Raw genomic sequence first — 7,324 nt, 5'->3', positions numbered from 1 at the left:
AAAAAATACTCCACTGTGTTCTGTGTAAAAAAGAAAAACAAAATACAGAAAAAAAGTCAACATAAAATCAATCAATGTAGAAATCAATCGGAATTAACACTCCTTCATCGTAACACTAAAGAGCAATCCGGCCCGACAAGAATCATCGCCAACAATAAATTCTATACAACAAATTCTGATATTGCCGCTAGCTTCATCAATATTTTGATTGTGTAAGCCCTACACTTGCCACCTCCCTAGGGAATCATGTTGGCAACCCCCTTAAATACAGAAAATCTTCTCCTCCCAGGAGTTTTGTCCTTTAATTAACTCCCATAAGTGACCAATACAGAATTTCTCCTTACAATGTGTATTCAATATCTAGCAGAGAAGTACTGACAATAGCTAAAAACATCAATTGGGGGATTTTAGGTTGATCCAATACAAAACTCTCCAAACCAACTTCATAAGAACTCTATGGGAGACTGTAAGGAGAATCAGTTTAAGGAGATCTCGCTAGTGAAGTTGTAGATAAATGAACAATTAAGATAAAGGCAAAGAACAAAAAATCGCAACATCTCAATAATGAGGTCAGTTAATTCATACAGAATAGGATGATTCCTTGTAAAAATACACTGGCCCAATCAAAAAAAGAAAACATAAATATACATTTATAATGCAGTAAATGTTTTCACATACACCATATACATTTATAAGCCCTACACTTCCCAGCTCGCTAGGGAATTATGTTTGCAACCCCCTTAAATACAGAAAATCTTCTCCACCCTGGAGTTTGTCGTTTAACTCCCGTAAGTGACCAAGACAGAATTTATCCTTACAATAGCTATCTTCAATATCTAGCAGAGAAGTACTGACAATAGCTAAAAAGAGTAATCAGGGGATTTTAGGTTGATGCAATACAAAATTCTCCAAACCGACATCATAAGAACTCCATGGCAGACAGTAAAGGAGATTCAATTTAAGGAGATCTCGCTAGTGAAGTTGTAGATAAACGAACAATTAAGATAAATGCAAAGAACAAAAAATCGCAACATCTCAATAATTAGGTCAGTTCATACAGAATAGGATGATTCCTTGTAAAAATACACTGCCTCAATCAAAAGAAGAAAAAAATAAATATATATTGATGAGTCCTACACTTGCCAGCTCCCTAGGGAATTATGCTTGCAACCCCCTTAAAAACAGAAAATCTCCTCCTTCCTGGAGTTTTGCTCTAACTGAGATGACTCAAGGACAGGTTTGTAATCTGTTCTCTAAATTAGATGAGAGCAGAACTCAACTGCATATTCCAAATGAATTGATGAGGATTGCTTCTGAGAATCTCTCAAAAACCTTCAAGGCATTTATTTCTATGGAGTCCACCAAGACTAGCACAGTACCAGATATTTTCAAACTATCTCCAGTGACTTCAATCTGTTTATAGACATGGCATATCATCACTGCGCCAGGAGAGAACCTGCCCATATTACAGTTCTATCACCCTTTAGTAGAGTTCTTATTGATCGATTGATTGATTGATGTACTCATTTACTCAACTCTAATCATACAGATCTTCATCCTTTATCATCCTTTATTGTGACCAAGACAGAATTTCTCCTTACGATATCTAATATTCAACATGTATCAGAGAAGTAGCGAGAATAACTAGAAAAACATAAGTCAGGGGATTTTAGGTTGATCCAGTAGAAAATTCTCCAAACTGACATCATAAGAACTCTATGGCAGACAGTAATACCCCATTCACACCAAAGCCTAAATATGCTTTAAAGCTGTTTTGTTAAACATGGTTTAACACAACAGCTCCATAGAAGCTGCTCAAATCAATATTTGGTTGACTTCAAATGTGGCACATTGAAAAAACAGTTTAGCAATTGCTTGAATCTTGTGGAAAATTTAGTTTTTCAGTTCTCTGCTTCTGATTTTTATTCAGTTAAACCTGGTTTAACTAAATTTCTACTGTATTTAGATCATTCTTGAAATACATGATTGTAATCACAGTCTCTTTAATTAACCTCAATTGACATGAATTTTTAATGATTCTGTCATTGTTGTACTATAGTCGTTTTAGCAAATTTTTTCCATTGAGAACTGTTATAATTAGAAATTGAAAAACTTAAAACTGAAAAAAAAATTAGCAGGTCGCTCTGTGCGGGAGCAAGCACAACCTATCTCACAATTAATAGCTAGCTCTCAATAATACTTTTTGTAAAACTGATATGTTGACATATATGCCTCATAACTGCACATAGGTTCCAAATTGCTACATTGGAGACATGTGTGTCATGTATGTGACACATATGTCAGATAAATTATTTTACATGTATGTGACATATATTTTACATATATCTGCTACATATGTATGTGACATATATGTTACATGTATGTGACATATGTCAGACATATGTAGGAGATATACGTAAAAGATATGTGGTTTTGGTAAGGGCCATTAGAAAAGAGAGCCTACACTTTGCTATTTTCAAAATAACCAGCCATTTTAGGAAAGAAAAAAGTCAGAGGTAGTTCAAGTGGAAGTAAGATTCTTATAAAATGTAGCTGCTTGACTCCTCATGCAGGTTTTGTAAGTTTTGCTTTTTGAAATGAAACCACTGAAAGCAGGCGTTATACCTCAGTATGATCATCAAAGGTAAAAGTGAGGCAAAACTGAGTAAAATTTTCAGGTGGGTTTTCAAGCATTAAGAGACTTTAAAAAATACTTGACTTAAATATTGTAACCTCTGCAGAGAGTGAAGATTGATTTTTTCTGATGTTTGTTACATGAATGTTTATCCCCTCTACTAATGGAAGTAATTAAAGTGCCTATAAAATGTGCAGTAGACCAACCATGAGGATAAAGTAAAACATCCATTTGGGGGGTCTTTTAGCCCTTGAACTCCCAAGAATTGATGATAATTAATTGTGACCTCCAATTGCTACACATTTCCTGGTAAAAAAATTTGGGAGAATTGAGTTTTAGACCAAGATAACTTCTACCTAATAAGTTTGAGTATTGTAGTGCGTGTAGCTTAGTGCCAACCAATTTTCAATTGTGTAGGAAAATGAAAATGAAATTTCATTTTAGTTTTTCGCCGCGCTGTAAAAAAAAGAAGTTGGACTTCAATATTTTCGTATGGAATTTGGAAAACGTATTGCAAGTGAAGTCAAGTAGCTATCTTGAAAACAGGGAATGGGGAATCTTTAAAAGCGGGACTCTCAAGTAGCGAGAAACTTTGAAACGAGAAATATTTAGAGGCGTGAAATGAACCCGCCGAAATGAATGAACGGTGTGGTGAAGTTGCTCTTTTATCCAATTTTACGCAAGGGAAGCATGGAAATTCACGACTGTTGACACAGGTAAAACTAGGTTGCAATTGGAAGAGCAGTCAGCTGAAACCTTGAACGCTCAAAATGGTGAAATTGTTAAAATTATTTAGGCAGGAGAATCTTTATTTTCATCAAGATATTTGGTTGCTACAATTCTGTTTATAAGAAAGCGTAGTGAAGGGCTTAATTTGTCGTTGTTTGTTCAAGGATGAAATAAAGAACTTTTTGTGACCAAAATCTCGCTCTTGTTCATTGACAGTCATAGGAAACGGTACTGTCAAGCACTGACTTTAATGAGAAGGTGTGGGAAGGCTTTAGAAACGACTACAATGGGATTAGGCGGAAAATAAAACTTGATGAAAGGTAACAGGTACGTAAAGAAACATAAACATTTCGAGGTCCTTTTTGTAAACCACTTTTTAGTGAAAAAGTTTCCTCATTAAAGATTGTCATCATCATTTCGCGCTTGAACAAAAACGTAGAAAGCTGAATATTGTAACCCAAAAGTACTAACTGTAGCCATAGTTAGTCCCTTCTACTAACTATGCTTTAGCACGCTTAAAATTTGGAAACTTTATACTCGTTGAAGTTTGCAAAAAGTTTTGAAAGATTTGTTGGCTGCTTTATGGTATGATATGAAATATTCACTTGAACATGAGAAGGACTTTGACTTGAGTTGAAGAATGGAGAAGCATAATATTTTCTAGAAAATTGTAGTTCTTTGGAAAAAAATGGCTTGCAAGTTTAAAGATTCCTAGGTGCTGTAGAAGATTAGACATTTTTGAAAAACTATAAATGTTATAAATAGGTTGTACCCGAATGAACAGAGCGCATTATCCAAATGGCGTTGGTTTATGGCCATGCATATGGAGTAAAGTTGAAGCCTAAGCAAAATTGTTGTAAGTGAGCAATTAACTTACAGAAATCCTGCGATTGGAGATGAATTGCAGCTACTTTTTTGCGCAAGAATAGCGGTCCAGGCCTGTGGATGAACATTTAGATGGCAATATAGAGTAGCGTGCGGATGGTTGCTGTGAATAAATGTGCGTAGCGACCCGTATGTAGGTGATGACGCGTGAAGGCATGGTGACGTTGCATTTGAGCGGCAAAGTGTAGTGAAGTGAAGTGAAGCGAAGTGAAGTGAAGTGTTAGTAATGGCGGGCGGGTTGAAAGGAATAAAGGGTGGAGTTATGTTGTTTTGGTTGATTTAGGGCCGCCTGGTGACGGAAGGGCATCATGAAGCCTGGAAGTCCGTAAGCCTTGTGTATCATTCAAAGAATGGAGTGATAGAAGACGGGGGCCAGGTGGAAAGTGTAAAAGCAACTCTCTATGTTTTTTGCGCAAATAAATAAGCATGGCGCGTGGAGTTTTTGAGCTTGTAGAGTGGGGGTTTTAGGTGTGGTGTTGAAGAGGCGAGTTGCTTTTAGACTTAGTTTGTGGTTTGATATATCCTGGAAGTGGTACGGGTGCTCGCGAATGGAATTTCCAATATGCAAATATAAAAATGACATCACTAAGATCAGTAGGACTGATATCGGTACTCTAAGAGAGCAAGGTATAAAAGAGATAACTACCTAGTGAATGTATTTCCACAAAGCAGAAAAGTAGACGACTTGAAGGCAAAAGAGAGCAGATATTTTTCAAAGCAACAAAGTAGATGATCGATCGATTGATACATAATACATACGAAATCTCGACTCTCGTCCAAAACATCTTACATGAAGTATAGAAGTGTCTAAAGAGAAAGCAAATAAGGTAACAGCAATAAAATCTAAGAAGGAGAGTTAAAAGTTCGAAGGATGCAACCAATGGAGTTCGAACTCCGATCTTGAGATTACTAGTCCAGCGCCCCACCACTGTAACATGAAATTTTATAATCGATACCAACAAACGCCTGCGCATGCGTGGAATCAGCATGTTTATGTTGTAGTTCGCGATCCGTTCGATCGTTTGATCGCCGATCTAAATCGCGGATATACTTTTCTTTTCAAACTACGATGTAAGTACGCTACCTAGAATGTAAGTACGTTACTCAAACGAACGTATTATTTTTTGTAAATGTTTATTTGCTTGCTCAAGAGCCAGCCAACAACTTTCAGTACTCGATCGATAACCCGTCAAACATAGTGATGCATTCCATGCCAAGGCAAGCTTATTACATTTCTTTGAGTATGTATAATTGACTTCTCAGTTTCAGATAATAAGCTAAGATTCAAATTCATACAAGGTAAACAATGCCATGCCTTCATGCTTTGGTAGTTAATGGTAATAATTTGGTAATAATTTCGTAATCATCCATCTTAGATGCTGTTACATGAACAAATTGGTTTGAAATCTGTCCTGAGAGTGTATTGGTAATGAGTTATTTCCATATGGCATGAGAGAGGCTCCCGGCCATGAATTTGCATGAATTGAAAAATTGATGGCAACAGCTGCAATAAATCCATTGCTCTTGTGGTGCATGCAGGTGCCATCAATTGAAAAAGAAAAATTCCTAGTCAAGTTGGAATAAGTACAATGGTGTTGGAACTCGAATGAAAAAAGAAGTTGGAATTGCTTCAGGATTAATGCTGAAAGGGAGTTCCGAAGCGACCCATCCATAGTGGTTTGGTCGATTATATTGTTAAGTGCTTTTTAAATTAGGGAGGGACTTGCAGAGGTTGGTTCAATGTAGCACATGCACCAAAGAACGACCAAAGAAAGGTTTCAGGAGAGTTTTGTGTGATTGAATAACAGATCCTCTTGCCTCAAGTGAGATTCCTTAAACAATTATCTGGTACACCCATGCCCATCCCTGACTCAGTGGAATATCCTGACTCACTGGAATATCCTCATTTGATGAATGAAAAAATTTGCTCACCAAAAAGTTGCTTCCAGTTCTGCCTAGAATTGTTGACTGTGTGAAATAGTGCTAAGAAAGAACAAGAAAGTAAAATTGACTTGTTTTAAGAAATGCTATAGATTTATCCAGCAACCTTTGAAGGAAATAGTGGGTTCATTTACAATAATTGCTAATAAGGGGAAAGGGAGGGTGTTGAAAGTGTGAAATGATAAGAATGAAATGTTCGTTGTTCAGTAATTGAAGAAATTACCCTGCAAATTGACATAACTGCAAGGCAGTTATGTCGATAATAAGGCAGCCAGCCAGCCAGCCAGCCTTAAAAAAAAAAGATCATTACTTCTATTTTATTTTCCTATATATCTACAAGATATTCCTTTGAGATACGAAACTTTGGAAGGATGTACAGGGAAGAAAGAAAGCTAGATATCAACCAGGGAGCAAGTGGTGGGTGTAACGCCTGCCTGCCTGCCTGCCTGCCTGCTTGCTGTTGGGTCAAACTTTACTTCACTTAATATAATTCGATTGGAAATAAAATGACATTAAAGACAAATAGACATATATACATGAGAAAAGAATAGAGGGAAAATAAAAGATTGTAAAGGTAAAAAAAAAAAGACCTATAAAGAGTTCCTAAGTTTCCAAAGAATTATGTAGAACTGGTTAATTTTGCTATAACTTAGCTGCATTCCAATATCAGGCTCCATATAGCAATCCTTAGTCTCCATACAATCGAAAAGACAACTTTCTCCTTTTTTTTTTATTTTTAAGAGTTTAAAACTGCAACACCTAATTCAAGACAGTGCAAAAATTTAATAATAGTCAAACTGACTGCGAAGCTGTGCACTATGAGGCACATGTGCGAAACTAAGGGTGAGCGTTGCACCCAGGGGAACCTCGGCAATAGACGCGCAACTCCGGGAAATCACGGGCGACGGAGTGGCATGCGTGAGAGTGAGAGGCTGTGCAAGAGGAAGGGGTGAGCCTTGTACTCACGCCTGCCTCTTCCACGAAAGACATGACAACGCGGCCAAAACGGATTCCCGGGTGCAGTAGATAGTAACAGGGGAGTTGGAGAGTAGGCGCGCACCTCCTGCCAATTCACGGGAGCCGTAGTGGCACGCCTGCCAGTGAGAGGCTGTGCACTGTGAGGCACATGTGCTA

General features: G+C 37.3%; 1 long non-coding RNA gene across 1 annotated transcript in view; it reads right to left on the bottom strand.

The window, feature by feature from the left end:
• The window catches only part of LOC148743586 (uncharacterized), a 4,507-nt gene extending 165 nt beyond the window's left edge, over positions 1-4,342 (bottom strand). The window contains exons 1-2 of the long non-coding RNA XR_015995546.1: positions 4,242-4,342; positions 1-20 (exon numbers count right to left, since the gene is read on the bottom strand). The exon at positions 1-20 is cut by the window's left edge and continues 165 nt beyond it. This is a non-coding gene — a long non-coding RNA (uncharacterized LOC148743586). The remainder of the gene's footprint in view (positions 21-4,241) is intronic.
• Positions 4,343-7,324: the final 2,982 nt, after the last annotated feature.

The sequence above is a fragment of the Stylophora pistillata genome, chromosome 1, assembly GCF_964205215.1.
Source record: "Stylophora pistillata chromosome 1, jaStyPist1.2, whole genome shotgun sequence".
NCBI lineage: Eukaryota > Metazoa > Cnidaria > Anthozoa > Scleractinia > Pocilloporidae > Stylophora > Stylophora pistillata.
The sequence above is the reverse complement of the archived record's forward strand: the minus strand, read 5'-3'. Positions and strand labels throughout refer to the sequence as shown.